Here is an 18,432-nt window from a genome sequence, read left to right on the forward strand (position 1 = left end):
GTTCTTAGGCTCTCGTCCCCAGCTGGCCAGAGCTTTACCTGGTTAGGGAGTTCTTTCTTCCACACATGAGGATGCTTGGACTCTTGGGTGCCTGCGATGGTCTCTGGCCCAGGAGACTTTAGTTCACAAATGCCCTGTCTGGGTGACCAGTCCCTCTGGTCTGGGCTGGAGCCGTGGGTAGAGCCAATCAGTTCTGCCACTGTAATCCTGTCCCAGGTCACTGCTCCCACTCAGCCTTTCCAGTGGGCCTGATAGTTTCCCAGCCTGGCTGCGATAATATGACCTGGCACCTCTAGGCTCTGGGGTTCCTTTTTCAGGTCCCTGATGTTTCATAACACGTGACAGGGACCTCAGCATGGGAAGCCCGCAGACAGACCAAGGTCATTGGGCCTCGGATGCCATTGCCAAAGGACCTGTGGGCTCAGGATGGGGCTCGCCCTTGGAGGGCTCATGTCTTGAATGGCTTCTGATGACAAACTCAGGTCGGGGAGCAGAGCTGGGGAAGAGTTGGAGGGAAAAGAGCAGTGATTTGGTATCTGAGGACTGGCTCTGGGCTCTGCTATGAGATGGAAGCCATGTGACTCTAGAAGTCCCTTGCCACGCCCCCTGTACCTCAGTCTCCTCATCTGTGAAATGGAGAGATGGGGTGGGAGAGTTGAAATAGATGTGAATGTCTCGTGTGCCTTCAGTCTGCTCTGCTTCGAATCCCTAGAAGTCAGGGGATGGGACTCCTTGAAGAGAAGTAACGGGGACAAGAATTGAGGCAAGAACTAGACCTGTGCTCTGGGAATGTGGGATAAAGTAGTCAGTGGGATGACTACGGCAAGGAATGAGAATTTAATGATGCGTTAGTCCGCCCTGCTGTCTGTCCAGCCCCAGCCCCATCACCTTGCCAATGTGCTAATATCTAGAAAGAATGGGTTTTTGATATCTCGGCCCTGTTTCCATCTCTGTCCTGGACCCTCTACTCAGCTCGTCTCCTGCTCCATTCCAATGTGCACGTCTCTTTGTGGCTCAGTAGCTCGTTTCTCTTTATTACTGAAAAATATGCCATTATATGAATGACCACAGCTTATTTATCCTATTTGTTTGTCCTGTTAAGGGACGTCTTGGTTGATTCCAGTGTTTTAGTGACAACGATCATGAATCAGCTTCTAAAAACATTTATGTGCAGGTTTCTGCATAGACGCAAATTTTCGACTCATTTGGGTAAACATCAAGGAGTATGATTGCTGGATCATATGGTAAAAGTATGTTTAGTTTTATAAGAAACCGACAAACTGTTTGTTTCCAAAGTGACTATACCAGTTTGCAATCCCACCAGCAATTAATGAGAATTCCTATCGCTCCACATCTTCGCCAGCATTTGATATTACCAGTTTTTTGGATATTAGTAGATTTGGATTGGTAGATTTTTAATAGATTTATGGCAGTATCTCATTGTTCTTTTACAGCCCAGACATTTTGAAAAAGGCAATTTGGATCAACCATACCTCTCCCAGCATTCCATGTGCCCACCGTACTTAGAATAAAATCTCCGCTCCTCCGATGGTCTACCTCTGCCCAGCTCGCCGGGCCACATCACCCCCTCCATGCCCCTCGCTGACCTCACGCCATCCACACCATTCATTTCAGTTCCCAGAACAGCACGAGCGCTTTCTCGCCTGGGGGCCATGAGCAGGCTATTCCCTCTGTTTGGAGCACTGGTACAGCCCGAGTGCACCTGGCAGGTCCCTCTCATTCTTCACTGTTCAGCTCAGATACACCTCCGTGGGGATCCCTCCCTCTTCTCTCTCATTCCACTCTAGTTATTGCTTTCATGGCACATATTTCAAACTGGATTTACAGATTTATTTGCCGGATTATTTATTTAATAGTGGCTTGCAAGTGCTATTGGCAGCGAGGACAATGTCAATTTGTTCACCATCTGCCTCAGCCCAGTGTCTTACACAGCACTTGGCATCAAGGTGCTACTCAATATGTATTTGCTGATTGAGAATGAATGGGTTGGATCAGTTGAGCCGGATGGAAAAGGGGAGGGAAAATATTGACTGAATATCAATTAGGTACCAGCCATAGTCTAGCCCCATTCATGTTCACTAACTTCTTTGATTTCAGAAGGGAAGAACATCTGTGCTTTACAGATGAGGAATCTAAGGTGGAGGGGTCTTAGCCCAGGGATCACTCAGATTCCTGAAAGGGCCAGGCATCTAACACAAATACGTGAGCAGGTTGAGTGAGAAATAAACAAACCAGCAGCCTGAGTTTGATGATAACGGGTTTGGGACGCTGACAACAACTTTTAAACCATGACTCTGTTGTCTGGGAGACACCAGGGAGCGGTGGGGACTTTAACATGTATTCTGTCTAAAGGGAGATGCTACTTTTCAGCACCAGTATTTTCAGATCTTTTGACATTTAAAGCAAGAAGTTGAAAACTCAGATTCGTAAAAGAAGAATTTCCCGTTTTGAGGCAAGTAACTCGCACCAAGTTGGCATGCACCCTAAGTGGCCAGTGTGTGGGATCTGAACCCAGACAGCCTGTTCCTTTACATCAATACATTTTCTACATCTTGCCGAGGTCTATATATCTAGCACCCAGCGCACTTCCTAGCAGAGTTCATATTATAAATGAATAATGAATGAATGATTCCTTCTCTTCCCCCCCTCTTTCTTTTTCCCTCTTTCCCTTCTGCTCCTTCTATCTCTTCCCAGCCTAGCTTCTGTTTCCAGTTCACCTAAGACCCTCAAATTCCCATCTTGAGTCCAACCCTCCCCTGGCTTCAAAAGTGTCTTCCAACTCTGAGCTCCTTCTCTCCATGTCGACAGCAGGAACGTAAGGCTGGAACATGTCTATCTGCTTCTCCCCAAATCACCACTGTCTCTGCAGGGGTCTGTATCTCTGTGGCATCTTCATTCTCCCAGGGACCCCAGGGGGAAGCCTCCTCTCTCCCCTTCCTCTGGCCCCAGAGCCCAAGGCTGTTGGTCCCCTGTGGCTGAGCCTCCCAGGGCTGCCCCAGCTTGCCATCCCCACTGCCGTGGGCCCGCCGCACCTGTTCTTCCCCGGCCCTGTGGCAGCCGGTGGCCTGTCTCCTTGTTCAACTGACAGCTTCCCCACCAGCTTTAGAGATACTTAGCTAAATAAACCTCGGTGGCTTCCCACTGCCAGCTTTCACCGCCATTTCAGGGCCTCCTACAGAGGGCGGGCCTCAATATTCTGACTGTCCTTGGCATTTTATTTTCCGACAATGTCTCTTTGACATCTACAGAATGAGGCTATTTGCTGGCACAACTCTGCACATCCACTCTCTGTGCCTTTGCCTACAAAATCCCCTCTTCTACGTTCGGAAGACATCTCCTCCGGGAGGCCTGCTCCACTGCTCCAACACGAATACCCTCCCAACTGTGAGCTCCATGGCACATTGTCCACCCTTTACTGTTCACGTTCGTGCATGGCTGTCTATGACTCAGGAGATAGGACAGGGTCCCGGGTGGACACATGGACCTACGTTCAAATCCTAGCTTTTTTCCCAATTGGCTTAGTGACCCTGGGCAAGCAGCTTAACCTCTCTCAGCCCATTCCTCCATCCGTAAAGCAGAATAATAAGACTACCGTGCTGGATTCATTTAATGATTGTGGACTAAGTAAAGCCCCATTTGCTGCATGCTGACACACAGCAAATGGAAGCTGTTAGATAATAACTCCTCATTTGATTCTAGGTGTCTTGATGTGAAGGCTGTTACCTGCTGCCTCCTCCAAGATGCCCTCTGTGGCCTTCCAGCCTTAGGCCCACCTCCCCGTTATCACCAACAGCATTTCGTTAATGACTCCTGTCTACCCCTTACAACGGTTATTTGAATGATTTTATCTTCTGTGCCAGACTAGGCTTATGAGGATGAATGTTGTAATGTTACCTCAAGGAGCTCCCCCGTGGCGGCTAAATTCACTTCAGATTATTGTAAACTGGAAGGGTGGCCAACAGGGAACCGGAATCCAGAGATGAGGGGCCAACCTTTGGAGCTGAGGAGGTGCTGGGCCCTCTGACTTCAGTGCAGACACCAGGTCTAATACACACCTCACTTGGGTGTTGATTTTTTTCTCCTTCAAAGCTACCCTCTGAGTCTCTGGGTTCTGGGGATGTGCAGAGGAATAGATGTGCCCCCCCCCCCCCGCCTCTTCTCAATTATCTGCAGTTAAGTGTTTACCCCTATCTACAAGGGGAGGCTGCTTTGCCCATAATCCACCCAGAGGGAGTCTGCTGGGCAGGTAAGTAACAGGCAGGAGGGCAGGGCTTCCCTTCGAAGAGGAATTTATGATGGTGGCCGGGAGATCATTAATTACTGCTGTGTCCCCTTGGCGGGCTGCTGCAGCCCAGGGATCAGCTTTGTTTCTGAGGCTTAGACCCAGGCAGGTTCCATGAGACTGAGGATGGCAGGAGCAAAGAGGGGGCTTTTTATAATTCTTTTTTCTCCTTTTCAAAAGGCCCCCTGGGGAGATGGGGAAATCGGGACACTGATCAGTAACTTCTTTTCAGGCTGTACTTGGACTTGGGGGCGGGGGCGGGGGGGGGGGGTCGGAGTTCCTTCTGTGGGAGGGGAAGCAGCAGCCCCAGGGAGAGGCCCCGACAGGTGGGTTTCCGATCACACTGTGAGTCTGAGTTGGCAAATGATGAATGTTTTTTTTGTTTGTTTTTTGTTTTTTGCTTTGATAAAACTTGGGGCTCCACAGGGAGTTTTTACCCATCATCCTTTACTAAATGTATCTCCCCAGCCCTCCTTCCTCCATTTCCTCAGGCCTCCAGGGAGTTGGGGAGTCACGCAGAGAGGAGGTTAGGCATGTGGGCTTGGTGTCAGGCTGATGAGCATTCAAATTCAGCTTAGCTGCTAACTCACTCTATAACTTGGGCATATTGCTCACTGTTTCTGGCCTCAGTTTCCTCATCTGAAAAACAGGAATGAATGGCCACAGCACTCACCTCCATCTCTTTCCCTTCCGTGGGGCCTCCCATGTGGCCTTGAATCTCTCTGTCTCCCCTGCACATCTTCTTTCGAATCCAAACAGTTGTCATCTTCCCTCTCATCTAGCCTGCCGCTGTCTCTCTGCCATCCCCTCTCCCCATCCCCTACGGTCTCTCAGCTCCAGGGGTCTCTTTCTGCCAACTCCTTATCACTAGCACCACCTGCTTTCTCTCTGCCCCCCTCATCTTGCTTAATTGCCGCCTGGAGCAAAGGCCAACATTGCTGGAACTGAGCGTGCAATGGGGAGTTCGGGGTGACAGAGTGATGGGAGGGGGCAGATGCTGAGGAGCCATTTAGGGATTTAGGGCTCAGGGGCACTTTGGCCAGCGGGGAATAGCCAGAGGGCAGGGAGTTATTGACCATCTGTCTAGAGAGGCCAAGTTGAGCATGATCTAATTCCCGGGGCTCCCTAGGTAGTATGGTTTTCCCGGGGCCAGAGCTGGGTCTTGTCCTCCAAAGCACGCTTCGTGTTGTGTGCATGCTTCCAGATGCCAGCATGGAGTGGGTGGCCGTCCTCAGCCCCTGCAGAGCAGTGACAAGAGCCTATGGCCAGGACCTCTCCAGAGTGCATGGCTACCTCAGGAGTGAGCATCATCCCAAGTCAACCTGGGCTTTGCTCTGTAGGACACTGAGATGCTGTCTTGGCTAAGTCCTCCATGGGGAGAAAACTCCACCACAACAGCCAGGGAACCTGGAGCAAGGTTACATCTATAAAATGGGGCTGATGATGATGCAGAAGTCACTGCTGAGTGCTTAAGGAGGTTGCGGGCAGAGGACATCCCGCAGTGCCTGGCATATAGCGAGGGTTCCATAAAGACTCTCCAGTGGGCGTCGAGGAGGCACCCTCGAGTGTCCTTGCCCTCCCCAGGTGTCTCTCTCCTGTTTTTAGGGGGGTCGGTATTATAATAGCTGGTTGTCAGACTTCAAAAGATGAAGCAACATTTGCACGGTGCTTTGGAAGGAATAAAAACTCTTTTCCTAGGCGATCTTGCTTAATGCTCCTAACAGCCCTGGGGTGAGGGAATGATCCTTCTCATTTTGCAGAGGAGAAAATTGAAGTTCAAAGGAGTGAAACGACATGCACACCTGAGGGCACCCAGCTCCTAGCTGGAATGGAGCAGGATTCCAATCCAGGGCAGGCTGGCTCCAGACGGCGCTCTTTTCACTCCGTGGCCGCCTCCCGGAGGGGCAGACACAGATGGGATTGGCTCTGATTGGCAAAGCAGACCTCAGGCTCTGTTTCTATTTCAACATCAGTGCAGCTGCGTGCCACTTGACAGTATGCAAAGCATACCACGTTAATTACCTTGGTGGATCATGACAGAGCTTGCAGTTTGGGCAGGAGATCTTAGCCCCACTTTACAGATGAGGAAAGCGCAGCCCGGAAAGATGGAATCACATGCCAGGAGGCGGCACGGAGCCATTTCTCTCCAAGCTCAGGGCTTCCGGTTACTGGTATGCGACCATGGGCACATCTCTTCACTGTTCGGAGCCTCAGTTTCCCCACTAATCCTGTCTCTGAAAATGGTAGCGAGAATTAAATGACACAAGGATGCAGAGAGCCTGGCATCCCCTCAACATCTGGTGGGCTCTCAAGACGTGAGAATTCTCTCCCCTTTGGGGAACTCTCATATGAGCCTCTGAGAGGGCAGTAAGAGCTCTGGAGCACTGCCTGAGAGCATTAACGTTGCACAAAAATTTATTGAATGTTTACTATGTATGTGTCAGTGGGTTTACTGGTGACAGACACAGTGACTGCCTGCATACAACTTACAATGCAGTGTAGGAGACAGACAGAAAATAAAGAAGCCCCGAATTCATCAAATGATTGCTTCAAGTGACTTCATCAAGTGATGTGAAGGTGAAAATAGAAAAAAGAATAGAGAGGGACTGCTTATCTGCCCCAGGAAGGCCTCTCGGGAGGGGACCTCTGAGCGGATGCCTTAAAGCACATGAAGCCTGGACATGCAGAGCTGGGGAGAGGAGGGCTCTGGGTTGAGGGGGCAATGCGGGGCAGGAATGGATTTGAGTGTTCAAGGATGGGAGGAAGAGCATTGTGGCTGAGGACTCATGAGAGATGGGCGAGTGGTTCCAGTCAAGGCCAGGAACGTTGGCAGGGACTTGACCACGAGGACTTGGTCACAGGTTTAGACTTTCTTATAAGTCTAATGCAAAGCTGTAGATCAGGTTTTAAGTAGGGAGGAACATGATGTGATTTCGATTTTTAAGAAGTAAGCAATTTGTAAATGGCTAAACGGTTATAGTTGGAAGGGCTTCTAAATATGGTCTGCCCACCCTTTTAGTGTGCAGTAGGGAAGCTGAAGCTCCAGACGTGGAAAGCAGGTGGCCAGTGTCGCACAGCACCTCAGGGCAGAAGCAGCCCAGCTTAGAGCCCAGCTCTGGTGCCGCCTCCTTTGAGAGGCTGGCAGAAGCATGAGGCCAGGCACCGCCTCTGTCTCCTTCAAGGATGCACTAGCATGGCTTCTGGCCCCATCGCTTGAAGGACCATGCCAGCATCATCCTTTCCCAGGTCAAACCTGTGGCCGTCCCTTCCCCACGATGACTTTTGTTCTATGGTCACTGTCTCAGGTGCCTTCATGCCAAAGAAACACACGTGGGCCAAGTTTGATTTTTAAAGCACACCCACATCGCATCGTAGTAACTGCAATTCTGCCCAAATGTACTTGACCCCATGCAAAGATACATCTGCTAGCAATTCTAGGAATGCATTTAGCATTTTTGCTCTATCATGTGCAGCGCATTTTCTGTGCATGAGATGTTTCTCTTTCTTGGAGGGGAGTCCAGGCAGCATGACACTCTTTTTACAGATGGGGTGATGAGGCCAGGAGTGGCTAATTGACTTACAAAATCGGAGGGAAAGGGAGCAAGAGAAGGGGCCTCTCTAGGCAAGCCAGATGACACGAAAGGGAAGCAAAGAATAAAGGAAGCACAGAATCCCTGAATTCCAGCATTAGAACCTGAGAATCATTCTCCAGGCTCTGAGAATCATAAACAGATAGGGCTAGTACGCCTTAGAGATGGTTTGATCCAATGTACTCTCAACTCTGGTAATTTTTTTTAAGTCCTGTTTAGGAATAATGTGTACACAGCAAAGTACATACATCTCCAGTGCACAGCTCAACACTTTTTCATATACCAAGTAATTACCATCCGGATCAAAATACAGAACGTTACTATTTCTTCTGCCCCGAAGGCTCTCCTGTGCCTCATTCCAGCTGAAACTTTTTCCCTATTCCCCTGTACCCCTAGGTAACTACTACTCTGAATCCTATCACTATCAAGCTGTTGTTCTTGAACTTCATGTAAATGGAATCATACAGCATGAACTCCTCCAGGTCTGGCTTCTTTAGCTCACTCAACATAATGATTTTATGATTCATCCATGTTGCCGCGTATAGCAACAGTTGGTTCTGTTTTATTGCTGTATAAGATTCCATTGTATGAATATATATTTATATATGAATATATATATATATCATCAATTTATTTTTATCTCTTCTTCTGGGAATGAGCATTTACTTGCTCCCATTTTGGGTGCTTATGAATAAAGCTGCAGCACGCATTCTGGTCCACACCTTTTCGGGGGCATACGCAGTCATGTCTCTTGGGTATGTGACTGGGAGTGGAAATGCTGAATTGTCATAGGGTAGGCACGGGTTTCACTTTAATAGACATCATGAAATAGAGTGGTTGTGCCATTGGTTGCTCCTGCCAGCGGTGAGGGAAAGTTCTAGTTGCCCCGTCTCCTCATATTTGGCATCATACGTCTGTTCCGTTTTAGTCAGCTGGTGGCTCTGTAGTGATGTTTTATTGTGATTTTTATTGGCATTTCCGTGGTGAGTAATGATGCTGAGCACATTTTCATAGACTTATCAGCTATTTGGATATCTTCTTTGCGGAAGTGTCACCTTTTTTGCCCAATTTTAAACTTGATCTTGTTTTTTTATTGATTCTTTATATATTCTGTGTATAAGTCCTGTGTCATGAACAGATATTGCAAATACTTCTCCCATTCTGTGGTTTGTTTTGTCACTCTGTTAATTGTGCCCGAGGATAGTCTGAGAGGAGGCAGAATGAATGTTTACTGAGAGCTTCCTCGGGCTGGACCCAGGACCGCCCCCATCTGACTACCTCATTGTCTCGTGCTCACTGCCGCTCACTGGGGTGAGCACCTTCCCCCTCCACCTCTCCGCACCCCACACCACCTGACGATAAGGGGTTCAAGGAACTCACTCATGATCTCAAAGTTGGCAAGCGGCCAGGCTGGATTTCTCTGGTCCCAGAGCCCCCTCTTTCTGCTTCAAGTATCAGTGGGAAAGGAGGTTCCCAGCCCTCCACCCCATCCTTGGCATGTCTCATTGTCAACAACAAAACAGAGAGGCTTGATCAGGGATGCCCCTGCCTCTTCGCTCTCCCTGGAGTGAGGGCTTCCTAATTATCCGCCTCGTTTTGTTTGAAGTGAATTTCTTGGCATCATCAACTATATTCCATTCCAGATTCAAAAGAGCTTCCAAAAGTGTATTGGAAAGGTTGGCACTATCGGGTGTTTGGGATTATTCTTAATGCCAATAACTTACATGTATGTAATTCCTTTGATTCATAAAGTGCTTCGCTGATGGTTGTCTTACTGCTTATTCATTAGCTTAAGCCAGAGAGGTAAGCAGGACAATTATTAGAAAAACCATGTCCAGTAGACTTTTACCGAGGACTGACCCAGTTCTGGGCAGGGGGACACAGTCAAATGAATCCTGTGCTTGGGCATTTGAACTTTGGCGAGTAAGATATATGTAATGTCTCAGGTCAGCACTCAATGCAGGACATCACGGGGGTGGAGGAATGTGGAGGGGACAGTAATGGACACTCATTCATGATCCATTGAGCTTTTACTGCATGGCCGACACTGCGCTCAGTGGACATTGCAGAGAACAAAGCAGAAAACCAGACACAGTCCCTGCCCTCGCGAAACTTGCAGGTTGAAGAAAATGCAGTGAGAGCCTAATAGTAGCCATCTTGCCCCGGAAGAGATGGGAAGCTTCATGTAGGAAGCAACGTGTGAATTAGGTCTCGAAGGATGAACAGGAGTTTATCAGGCAGGGGAAGAGGGGTATGGCGTTCCAAACCAAGAAAACCACGGGGACAAAAGCCTGGCTCTGTGACTTACTCGAGGTCACCTGGCCAGGAAATAGGTGAGTCGTCTGCCTCTCAGCGCTGTGTTCTTTCCACCTTCCGTGCTGCCTCCCGTGACCCTCCCCAGAGCATACAGTCCACGCACAAGCGACTACGTAAGGGTGGCCTGTGGCATGTCCGCCTAGGGGCTGAGCCATCGCCGAAGCCAGTTTGCCAAGGCAGCGCTGACCGTTCCAGTTATGTCTCACCTAAAAACTGGGCTTGCTGAGTACAGCATCAGCTTGGGGATCATGTGACTCTCCCAGACTCCTACTGGCCTTCCTGGGCCTCGGTTATTGCATCCGTAAAGGGGAATAATAATAGCAATAACCGCCGCATTGATGAAGCCTTTGCTTTGTACCAGGAATGTGCGGAGCACTTCGCACTGAGTATCTCTTTTGATATCTACGATCACCCTGTAAGGTGCGGGTCCTCTTATGACCCATTTTACAGATGATGAAACCGAGGCGCAGAGGGGTTACATGACTGGTCCGGCACTTCGCAGAGCCGGGAAGCGGCAGAATCCAGATCACTCCCAGCTCAGCGTTCCAGCTCGCAGCTAATAGGTCTTCCTGTTCCCACCTCTGTCTCCGCCCCTGACACGCATCTCAGGTGTTTAATGGGTATCTGTTTCTCGAATGTCAATGGTCTTGCCAGCTGTGGTTTGGGGTGGGTCTGTGATTTGACAGGGGAGAGAGCACGTGGCAGGGGCCTGTCTCCCGAGAGACCAGAATTTCCGATTTTTCCCGACCTGTGGAATCTGGCAGTGGAGGTGCCTCATGGAACAAAACACCACAATTCAGTGGGGGCTCGGCTGGTTCAAGGAGCCCCAGACATTCAACAGAAACAGCCGGCTCTGGGTGTGTGCATACCAGGGCCAATCTGGCCAAGAGGAAATGAATTTGCGTTTATTATAAACTGTGAACCAACCCAGGCTTCCTGCCCGGCGGGAAAACAGGTAGGAGAGTGCCGCCTTGTCAGGGGCATTTGTCTGTCTCTCCCCTTTCATTCCACAAGCATTTGAGGAGCTCTGCCGGGAGCAGAGCCTGTGCCAGGGCAGGGGAGAGGAGTCCCAGCCCCTTAACAGCCACCGCGTATGGAGCACTCACTGCATGCCAAGCGCAGAGCCGAGAACTCCGCGTGCTTCACTGGCATTTAACCCTCACGAGGCCCCTGGGAGTGTGATTATTCCCTCAGCCTGGTGGGAGTGAAGTAAAGCCCTGTAAGGTGCTCCCTCTGGCAGGAGGCAGATGGGGGAGCTTGCTGTGGGGGGAGGGCACAGGGCTAGGGGCTCCAAGGCGGAGAGAAAGCCAACGAGATCAGGGAAGGCTTCAGGGACGGGGGTGGCTTGTAACCAAGGCCCTTGAATAACGTAGGATTTGGGGCAACAGAAATGGGGAGAAAGGGCCTTCCTGGCACAAGCAGAGGCAATGGCCCTGATGGGGGACAGCACAGGGCAGGCAACGGAGGAGGATGGCGGCCAGGGGTGCGCCCCGCAGTCAGCGAGACCAAGTGTGAGTCTGGGCTCCCTCACTTACCAGCTCTTTGACCTTCAGTGAGTTACATCGCTGGCCCTGCCCCCCAGCCATCGCCCGCCTTGTTAAAAAAAAATCGAGGTGAAATTCAGATGACGTTAAATTAGCCATTTTAAAGTGAACACATCAATGGCATTTAGAACATTTATAACGTTGTACAACCGCCACCTCTACCTAGTTTCAGAATGTTTCTATGACCCCCTCCCCCCCACCCCCCCAAAAACACCCCTCATGCACATCGGGAGCCCGCCTCCCAGCCCCTAGCATCCACTACTTTTCTTTCTGTCTCTATCAGTTTGCCGAGTCTAGAGGTTTCATGTAAGTGGAACGATACCGTATGTGACCTTTCGTGTCTGGCTCCTTTCGCTTGGCGTCATGTTTTGGAGAGTCGCATATGTGCCAGCACGTGGCAGGACTCCACTCCTTTTCCTGGCTGAATACGAGTCTGTTTTGTGGATCTTTCACATTCATCTGTTTGTCCATTCAGACTTTAACGGGCATTCGGGCTATTTCCACCTTTTGGCTTCGGCGAAGTGCTGCTATGAGCATGTGTGTTTGCTTAGTCCCCGTCTTCAGTTCTTTGGGGTGTATACCTAGGTGTGGGATTTGTGGGGTCATGTGGTAAGGCCGTGTTGAACTTTTGAGGCTACATCACCTCTTCGAACCTCAGTTTCTACTTCTATAGGGAGGCGATGATGAGGATAGCTACCTTGTGTGGGTGGATGGAGAAAGATGAGAGGATTAAATGTAGTATGATGCCCAGGGTAGCGAGGGCTCAAGGTACACTAGGGAGGAAGGATGAAAGGGCGGGGGTCTCCTATGCCTGGCCGAGCTCACCTCTGACCCTGAGCAGTGGGCTCTTTCTGTGAGGGATGGGGAAGAGTGGGGCGACCTGGGAACCAGGCCCCCTTCCTGCTTTAGGATCCAGGGAGGCTGCCTCCCCCACCCCACCCCACTTGGCCACCCTCACCGTCAGGGGACCCCCCAGCGACTGCCAGTGTAGTCGTCCCCCATTTGCTTCTTGCTCCCCCTCCCCCATTTCGGAGCCTGCCTGGGAGCAGTTCAGTCTTGGCAAGCAGCAGGGGCTCAGAAACCAAATTAACAGGTAAAAATCCCCATTCTCTGCCTGTTACCGCCTGGCTGAGCTGCACAGTTTGCAGCATAACAGGAATTGGGAGTGGGGCTGGGGGGAGGAGCCAGAGTCAGTGAGGATCGTTTGAGAGGTTGCGATGCTATGACCTGTGATGTGGGGAAAGGCCGGAATGGCACCAGGGGAGCAGTCACGGGGAGGCCCACACTCTCCCTCCTTTTGGAGTTGCACAAGCTCTGCCCAGGGATGACCCTAGCCACTAGCCTTTCCCATGGTTATGGTCATGGTCATGGTCAAAAAGATTGGATCATGGTCGGTTGAGCATCTCAGGCTCGACTCCCACTGAGCTGAGTCCCCTGACCACAGGAACCGTGTCTGTCTCCTTTGTGGGCACCCTGTGTCTTAGGTCGGGTTCCCTAACCTGAGCGGAGGTGGTTGTACAAGGGAATTATTGAAGGAAGAATTATTGAAGGAAGATTCTTCGGGGAGACCTGCATACAGGCGTGGTGCACAGGGTAAGGCAAAGGAAAAAGCTAAGCAACTTTGGGGTTCCAGAGCAGTCCGGCTGAGCCAGATCCATGGGGAGCTCTGGAGTGTGAATGGCATCATCGAGTTTGTGCCCAGCATATGCTGTCAGGGCCACAGGTCATGCTCGAGGGTAGGGACAGGAGTGTGACTTCCCAGGCATCTCTGGGTGATGTGGCTCCCTCCGAACAGCCAGAAACCAGCAGTCCTCCCAGAGAAGGTGCAGGTGGAGACCTTAGCAGCCAGCACTGTTGAGGTTGGGGGAAGCTGTGCACCATCTAGGAAAGGGGTTGGGGTGCCGGTGCAGCACCAGCATACCCCCTAATCCTTTACTTTGGAATCAGGAAGAAAACATCAGCTGCGGTACCTCATCACAGACGTAGGTATGAAACCTCTTACTGCCACTTGTTGGAGTCATTGACCTCCCAGCGTCTCTAGTGACCCCTCCACCATAAGGTCTATTCAAGGATGCATCAGATGCCACATGGACAGAGGCCCCATTGGGCCTAGTGCACAGTAGGCCCTCAGCACCTGCTAGATGGGTAGAATCAGGTTTTCTGTTCTCATTGTCTGCGTCTGCGTAGAGACTGTCCCAGGATAGTGTCTCTCCTGCCAGGTCTGGCCCAGGTGAGCTCCTTCCCTCCCTCCTGGGAGATGGATAGTGTGAATCCCCAAGAGCTCCTGTCCCCAGGGCCTAGAGAGAAAAGAAGGCCATTGTTCTCAGCTCCCTTCCTCCAGGGGTGAGAATCATAGCTGGAACCTTTAGTGTCAGGGTCAGCCAAGGCCTGAGATTTGCCCAGAAGTGTTTGTCTCCAAATGACTGATCGGTTCCCATTGTTATTCAGTGAGGACACACAGATATTCTCTGCTTATTAAAAAACGACACATGTGGGGTGAGATTATAACCCCTAATGCCAGACTTCTTTCCCCATGGCTCCAAGGAGTGGCCACTGTTTGTCCAGAGGACCAATGTTGTTAAAAAAAAAAAAAAAAAAAAAAAAACAGCTGAGTAAATTAAAAGATCAAATTGGCTTTATTCAATGATTCATTAATTGGGCAGCATCCCATCCAGCAAATAGAATGGAACTATCAAGAGCTGTAAAAAACGAAAGGCTTTTATAGGCAGAATGGGCAGGAAAAGGAAATTTCTAGCAAAGAATGGATAGTTTCGGACTTAGGTCACCCTCCTTTGTGGGATGGAAGGGGTCTTTGGGGATCACCTCACTAGTGCTGAGCAGGAAATTACAGACTGGTTAAGATTACATTCCTGGGAGAGGCTGAAACTGTAATTAGGTTCGATATTAAGCCTTGGTTTGCCAACGTGAGACTTAGCACAAGTGACTCTATGTTGAGCCAGTTGTCTCTTTTTTAATAAAGTCAACACCCGAGCAGTGCCTATATGTGGCTGAGGTGTGGTCAGGAGAGGCCCCCTTCAGGGCTGGGGCTGCCAGAGGGCCCGGTGAGGACAAGGGTGAAGGTAAGCCACTTCTCGGGGTTTCTGCTGGCCTGAGGTTAGCGCAGAGGGGTGGGTGAGTGAGCTGCCTGGCCGGGGCTTCCCCAGGATGTGGGCAGAGCTATAATCATAATGCTAATATCGCTTCCACTCGCTGAGGCTTACTTGGGGTTGGGGCAGACACCGTGCTGGACGAGCTCCTGTGTCTTCTTATTTCACTCTGCGAATGAGAAGTGTCGGTGTCCTCATTTCACAGATGAAGAAACTGAGGCTCAGAGTTCACATAGAGTGTCCAAAGACACATAACGAGAGGTGGACATTTGGATTCAGCTCACCGACCGATGAGGCAAGGTGCAGGGGACCCTGATTCTTGGCCTGGTAGGCACCCAGCGGGCTTTCTCCCAAGCACAGGTCATTTCATCCTTGAGACTCAGACTCTCAGACTCCTCTTCACCTCACCTTTACCCATCTGTGGAGACTGAGCCCCTTCCTTTCACTAGAGTTTTGAAGATCATTAAATACCTCTATATCATTTTAAAGCGAAGAAAGTAGAAGGCCAGCGAGGGCACCTGCCCAGGGCACACAGAGCTGTGAACAAAGGTTTCCTGCCTCTTTGTCAACATTCTTAACCCTTTGACCTTATCGCTTCAACCCAGACTTTGCTGCGTGTGCGTGCATGAATGCGTGCGTGCATGTGTGTAAGCGTGGTGGTGGTGCGTGCATGCGTATGAGTGAAGAGCCAGAACGTGTGGGGGCAGGGGTCATGGAGGCCGGTGGGGAGAGGAAGGAAGCTTCTGTTCTCAGCCGCCTTCATCATCTACAGCCTGAGTGCTGGCCAGCAGAGGAGCGGCTGCCTCTCAGTGAAAACAACTGTGTCTTGGCAGCGAGCACCTGTCCCTGTCTTTACCTGGAGGAGTCTTGCTTCCTGTTTCTCGTCTGCCACTACCCATAGGTGGATGGCAGGGCACTTTCCCTGTGGCTGATCAGGGAGATTTATTTAAATCCCAGGCAAGCGAAACAGAGCCAACACTCCCTGGAATCCTTTTCATCCACTTCTTGGAAGGGGGCTTCCGAGCTCCAGAGACCAAGGCTTGAACTTCAGACAAAGAAGGAAAATGCAGGACCTATATGGCCTCTTTATGCATTTCATCTGAAATCTTATGCTTATTGAATAATTGAATGAATGGTTCACATTATTTGATATTTTGGCAACTGAAAGAGTTGCTTCATAGTCAGGAGTAGCTACATCGGCCCTGCTTATGCGAATGTGTACACACCATGCACCCATGCACACACTCTTGACTCTCTCTTCAGTGTGGACTGTCTGTGCCAGAGTCTATCACCAGGTCCCTTCCACGCGCCTCTCAAGCAGACCACACATGGGCCCCTGCATCTTAGGACCCTTATATGGTCTCTTTGCTCAGCTAGACATATGGTTACTGTGCCCTAAAAGATTGACTGTTCTTAAATGCAGCTGGGTTTAGGAAAGACATTTGTCAGGAGAAGTGGGGGAGAACCAAGATAGCCTGTACATGAACAATGAAGGATAAACCCCAAGTCTGTGGAGATGTGCAGGCTTGTAAAACGCTCTGGGACATTCCGGCTTGGCATCCTTATGTCTCTAAAATCTAACAAGACATTCGTTCATTCATTCTTTCTTTCATTAAAAACTTAGGTGCTCATGCTATGTTAATGCCCCAAGAAATGAAGGTAGAATTTGGGACATTAGTGATCTTCCAGGACCTAAAAATCCGGAGGAGGTGGTGGACCTTGCTGCATAGGCGATGGGGACCTACGGAAGGTGGTTGGGTGGGAGAGTGGCGTGGCCTAAGCCCCACTCCTGAAGATCCGTCTCCCCGCCCAGTGGAAGATAGAACAGGGGCAGGGGTGGGCAGTAGGGAGATAGTGTGGACACTGTGACTGTGGGCCAGGTGAGACGAGGATGAGGGCTTGGCTTAGGGAGGATGATGGGAGAGGGAGCTCGAGGGGAGGGACCAATGTAAGATGTGTCCAAGTATGTGGGACTGAGCTGATGGGGGAGGGGAATCCAAAAACCTGAACATTTGAGAGACTGTGATTGGGAGGATTCCTGGAAGGGCCATTTCTGGGTAAGTAATAACTATAATAGTTAGAATAGGTATTACCAAAGCCTTACTCTGTGCCAGGTACTGTGCTAAGTGCTTTATGCACCTGTTTCATTAAATGCAAAAAACCCTGAGGTAATTGCCATTATCGTCTCCGTTTTATGCATGGGGAAACTGAGGCTCGGTTAACTTGACATACAGCACATAGCCAGTAACTGGTATAGCTAGGCTTCAACTCCAGGCAGCTGTGGGCAGAGCTTCCCAGCGTGACCCCTGCCCCACACTGCCTCTCCATCACAGGCCTGCAGGAGGCCGGCTTTATTTCTGGAGAGCACATGCTCTTCCAAGCTGGAGAGCTGAGAAGTGAGGGCAGGCGATTTAGGGTTCACATTAAAACTGACCTGAGTACAGAAGCAGCACCTTGGTTAGGAGGCCAGCAGGCTGCCTGGGTTCCCAGTTCTGTGTAGTGAGGATATCATCCCAGAAGACTAATGAGAGGGCAGGGGAAGGAGGAAAGGAAGGGAAAGAAGGAAGAAAAATTGCTGCCCATTATACCTGTCCTTTGGCAAAGCCGGGTAATTAGCAAACCCTCAGCAGTAAAATATTTCGTTTTGGTGTAATTGCAAAGTAATTATGTGGTACGGGTTGTGTATTAATCGTGTTGATTAATAACACTCAGGTAGTAATTAAACATCTGCTTCATAATCGCGTGTAGGCTGAAGCTTAACATACATATACACGCGTACCCATGCCACATGTAAAGCACCTTGGTCACTCTGGTGCTCATTTGTGTGTGTGCCTGTGTGTGTGTGCGTGTGTGTGTGTGCGTGTGCGTGTGTGTGTGTGTGTGTGTGTGTGTGTGTGTGTGTGACAGGGCCTGGCTGAATTAAGAGAACACCCCCTTCCCCCCCTACAGTGAGGGCTTTGTGTCCCAACCCTCCCCTGGGGGCCACTTGCCTAGCCCTGGGGCTGTGCCATCCTGAAGCCCCTCTCAGAACTGAACCCCTGGTGTGTGCCTCCATCCCAGCTGAGCTGCCTTCCCCGGGTTTGGCACAGGGGCTCAAGGGCCCCCTACATTACAACATGCTAGAGTGTCTTAGAACTCATTGTGCTATCAGTGTTAGACTGTTTGGTTTTGAGATTCCTTTCTTGGATAGGCTACTTTAACCTAGCAGCCGGGAGAGCAAGTTATTGTAGGAGCCACCTGCACTGAAGCCGAGGTAACACCCCAGCACACCCATCAGGTCTAGAGTTGATGATCTGATGCCAGAGGCTGTAGGGACCAGAGCAGGACGCTGACCTGGGAGCCAGGAGCCCTGGTTTTAGCTTGGATTATACCCTACCTGCTGTGTGCTCTTGGGCAAGCCATTCTTCTCTGTCCCTTGAGTTCCAGGTTTATCAAACAAAACTAAGCTTAGAGGCCTCCAAGGGCCTCTCCAGAGCTACTGTACTAGAATTCTAATTTGGTTTATACTAATTAGGAATCGGAGACAATTTAAATTCAATATATCCGATCCTTAGTGAGTAAACAAGCAGAAA

General features: G+C 50.2%; 1 protein-coding gene across 6 annotated transcripts in view; it reads left to right on the forward strand.

Moving 5' to 3' along the window:
• Positions 1 to 18,432, forward strand: part of TSPAN18 (tetraspanin 18) — a 173,051-nt gene that overhangs the window by 89,549 nt on the left and 65,070 nt on the right. The window contains exon 1 of one of the 6 annotated variants that reach the window (XM_036221859.1): positions 11,966 to 14,833. The exons of the other annotated variants lie outside the window; for them this stretch is intronic. The gene's annotated coding sequence lies outside the window, so the exon portion shown is untranslated. Of the gene's footprint in view, positions 1 to 11,965; positions 14,834 to 18,432 lie in introns of those variants that run through there. 6 annotated transcript variants of the gene reach the window in all.

Source organism: Rousettus aegyptiacus, unplaced genomic scaffold (assembly GCF_014176215.1).
Source record: "Rousettus aegyptiacus isolate mRouAeg1 unplaced genomic scaffold, mRouAeg1.p scaffold_m13_p_5, whole genome shotgun sequence".
Taxonomy (NCBI): Eukaryota; Metazoa; Chordata; class Mammalia; order Chiroptera; family Pteropodidae; genus Rousettus; species Rousettus aegyptiacus.